The following is a 3922-nucleotide window of genomic DNA, read 5'->3' on the forward strand; positions in this document are numbered from 1 at the left end:
ATAATAATTCTAACGTTCCATTTAAAAAGTACAAAGAAACGAGAGCGATAAAACCGTGAATGCTCTTTTTAAAAGTAAAACTGACTTATCGATGTATCAAATAACAGTCAAATCTCCACACCCTGCCAACGCGGTGGGCTTGCCCTGGCCGCACTGGGTATGGCGTGTGACAGCCTGCCACTCAGGGCGAGAACCGAGATGCGGCCCTGGTTCCTTAGCATGAGCCAGCCACTGTTCTCCGGCCACGTGAGCTGTGTGCACGCGGCTCTCTGGGCAGGGCTGTGGCCTCGTGGAGCCGTGCAGCCCTGCCCATGCTGGGCCCAGCTGCAGCTCAGGGGCATGAGGGCAGGCCCTTTTTAATCTCACCTGAGCTGTGTGGGCCTCTCCATCAGGGTTTGACAGAATAATTGAGACCTATGATTTGAATCAAGGAACATGTCAGAATGCCTCTCTGGTGTGTGAGGGGAAAAAGACCCTACAGAAACACCTAAGTCACCTCGGGAGAGTCCAAGCGCCAGGGCATTGCCCGGGTGGCGGGTGAGGCCCGGGACGTTTCTGTTCTGCGCACCAGCTGGACCTGTGTGCCCACTCGGACACGCCGCTCCAGAGGAAATGAACACTGAACCTTAACGTGAATGTGAAGGTAGGAGATGTACGTTTATTTCCAGGAATTACAAGTGCATTTCTGTTCACGTTAGCAGGCAGTCTCTATCGAACCATTCTCCACTGCTGTCAGAAATCAAACGAGAAGAAAAGGACAGCCGAGAAACGAAAAGCTAAAAATAGAAGTGCTCTTTCCTAAATGAGCTGCTGGACAGCGTTTCCGTGGAACACAGCTCAGAGGTCACGAGAGATTTTTCGTTTCAATCATAGGCATGTGGCACTTGGACAGTCATCTCTGCACAGAAAGCTGTAACAGTCATGCGAGGGTACAGTAATTATTGAACAAGGCAAATTTCTCAGCACAGAGAGCAGTGGGGAGTCCAGAACCCCGAGTCAGCTCCACAGCACACAGCGGCAGGGACGAGTACTTAGAGACCGGGGAGGTACGGACGGCGCTCCGAACGTGACTGAGTGCTAGCCTTTCTGAGCGCCTGAGCTCAGCAGGCGCAGAAATGTTTAAGAGTACTTGACGACAGAACGGTGCTTCATGTGAGCTCAGGAAGGCTCGTTACAAACTGCTATATTGTAGGTTGAGAAATGGACTCGGGATGCTGACATGCTGTAGAAGGAAAAAATCGTACACTTTCTCATTTAAAGATGCAGTGTGTTCCTCTCCGCTCCACCCTCGGGCTGAATGTGGCTCGGGGACCACACACAGCGAGAAGTAGCTTGGGGGCACGTGTGCCCCGCGGTGGAGCCCCGGCCTGGTTGGCCTGCGGCTCCTCCAGAAACCGCTCAGCCCGGCCCTGCCTGTGCACTGTGCCCACGGGCTGGGCGGAGCTGCCACTCGCCATCTTTCTGGTGGGCCTTGTGAGCACTACGTCCTGCAGGGAGCGCGTTTCGGCAGGTGTCATTCCTCTATACATGGTACGGGTAACCACAGCAAATCTACACGATGACACTGCCGGGGGCGGGCCTGCTTTTCAATTAGAAACATGACTGACTTTCCGAAGAGCTGGCAGACAGCACCTGCCTTGAACATGTTAGTGACTAACATGAGGGAAGATGCTGGCCAGCGCTCCCCAAAGGCTCTGAGACAGAAGCACCTGCAGCGGACTGCAACGGCTTCCACGCTGTCTCCTCGAGCGCCTGCTCCGGGCAGACGCTACGGCCGGAAGGTGAAGTGCAAATACGGGGCTGTCACTGACGTAAAGTGCCCTAGGTAGTGGCCTTCCCTATCATCGAGTGAGATGCCAGTGACGAGAGCCAATCGGAAAAGAGCGTGCTCCAGTGTGGCTGCACGGGGAGCAGGGCGTGGGGTAGGAAAGGAGTCAGGAGAGGGAGGAACCACTGCATCTTTCAAACCAGAAAGTGATTAGTGACTGAAGCGACGGTAAGCAGTGAGTGCACCCAGAGGACATACTGCCGCGGTCACCCAGGGGTGACACGCAGGGGCGCCAGGAGTAACTCTCTGGACTGAAGGAATTCTTTGAAAGCATAAAAGCCACAACTACCAGAAACCGCCCCTCCAAACGGCTCAAAGGAGTCAAAGTGGATAAGCCGAGACGGGCTGGAGACAGGACCAGGGATCAAGAACTGGGAAGAAGAACACCGCTGTCTGAGCACGTCCAGTCCTCTGAGCCCTCGTCCTGTTAAAACACAAAGAGACAGACGAAGCGCAGAGTTAGGAATGAACCGTGTCAAGACATCAGCATTACAAAATGGAAAAGTAAAAACAACGAACCACATTGAAACATCGTCAGCAGCTGCACTATGCAAACAGCAAAGTGACAAAGTAACGGGGTACTTACCCACAGGACAGGAGAGCACTGGGTCAGGAGGACACTCGCCCTTGCATGCTTATCACAGCATTATTTGCAATTACGAAGACACGGAATCAACAGAAGTGCCCAAGAACTGACGACTGGGTTGAAAAATAGTGGCACATGTACACTACGAAGTACTATTCATCCGTAAGGAACAAAGAGACACTTGTCATGTGTCTCAAAGTGGTTGAGTATGGAAGACCTACTGCTGAGTGAAGCAAGCCAGGCTCTGCAGGACGAGCACTGTATATCCCCACTCAATACATACGGAATGTGTACACTCAGATCTGAGAATATGAAAGTAGGAAAGGTGAGTGACTCTTTTAACAGATATAAGAGTGTCATCTACAGGATACCAAAGAGTGGATGGTAGAGGCTAGGTGGGAGAGGCAAACAGAGGGAGCACTTAACAGACCTAAGAATATAAAATTCTCTGTTTAAAATGATGTACATGGGACCAGCAGTTAGCGTAATGGCTATGTCACTGGACACCCATGTAGTCGAGTCCTGAAACCGGTGGCTTAAACTCACGCTGGGTATGTGTGCGTGCGTGCCCAAGATCCCGAGAGGAGAATGGAGGAGAAGGGATTGCGGTGTGGCCATCCCCCCTGGGGGTGATTTCTCGCTTTCTGTCTCTCTGTCTCTGTCTTTCATAGCAAAATTCTCTCCAAAAAAGAAAGACCTTCCAGTTCCTCCTGCCCTCGGCAAATCCCTTCTTATCTAGAGCATGAGGCAGGGAAAGTCAGCCGCATAGGCAACGGAAAGGGTTTCCAACAACGCCCAACTCGCACGAGGTCCTGGCTGGAAGCGCGAGGGGGACAGGCCAAGAATCGCAGCAAGGAGCCAAGGCTCATTCTCGTGGGCAGGAGCGGGTGCTGACCGTCCACGTCAGAGGTGACCTGACAGCTACCTGCCCCCAGGCCCCAAGACAGCGCCCTAAAAGGCAGCAGGAAGCCTTCACTTGTCTGTGCTTGGGAAGGGCCCACTGGAGGTCGGCAAGTGGGTCATTTGGGATGGCCCCCAGGAGGTCACACGGGAAAGCACGCAGCACCATTGCCTTCGTCCTCCTCAAGTCCCTGACTTTACTTGCGGGGACTGCATGCCACGTCTACGGACACTCTGAACACTTGGACTTGGTGGGCTTCACACCTGGCACTTAAGCTCTGGGGCCTTGGTGGTGGTGGTAGTGGTGGAAAGTACACAGAGGGGTTTGGTTTTAGACGTGTTTCCATTGTTGGGGGCCGGCGGGTAGCGTGGTGATGAAAGGCACTGGATTCCCACATGGCCAACCACAGTTCAAGTCCCAGACCTGGCTTCCTTTCTTGCTTTCCCTTTCTCTCTCTGTCTCCGTCTGCTCAAATTAAAAAACAAACAAAAAACCACAATGGTATTAAATAAATATTATTTTTAAAAAAAGAATTATTTTATTTAATCTTATTTATTATTATCATTATTATTTTCCAGTTTGATCAGAGAGAGACAGAGAGAGAGAG

At 52.0% G+C, this 3922-nt stretch overlaps 1 protein-coding gene across 1 annotated transcript in view; it reads right to left on the minus strand.

Annotated features, from left to right (window-relative positions):
- Nucleotides 1-632: 632 nt before the first annotated feature.
- The window catches only part of MAPK1 (mitogen-activated protein kinase 1), a gene marked incomplete at its 5' end in the record, with an annotated part of 45118 nt that continues 41828 nt past the window's right edge, over nt 633-3922 (minus strand). Inside the window, 1 exon segment of the mRNA XM_014586841.2 lies at nt 633-2252.

The sequence above is a fragment of the Tupaia chinensis genome, unplaced genomic scaffold (genome assembly GCF_000334495.1).
Source record: "Tupaia chinensis unplaced genomic scaffold, TupChi_1.0 Scaffold000024_1, whole genome shotgun sequence".
NCBI classification, from domain to species: domain Eukaryota; kingdom Metazoa; phylum Chordata; class Mammalia; order Scandentia; family Tupaiidae; genus Tupaia; species Tupaia belangeri.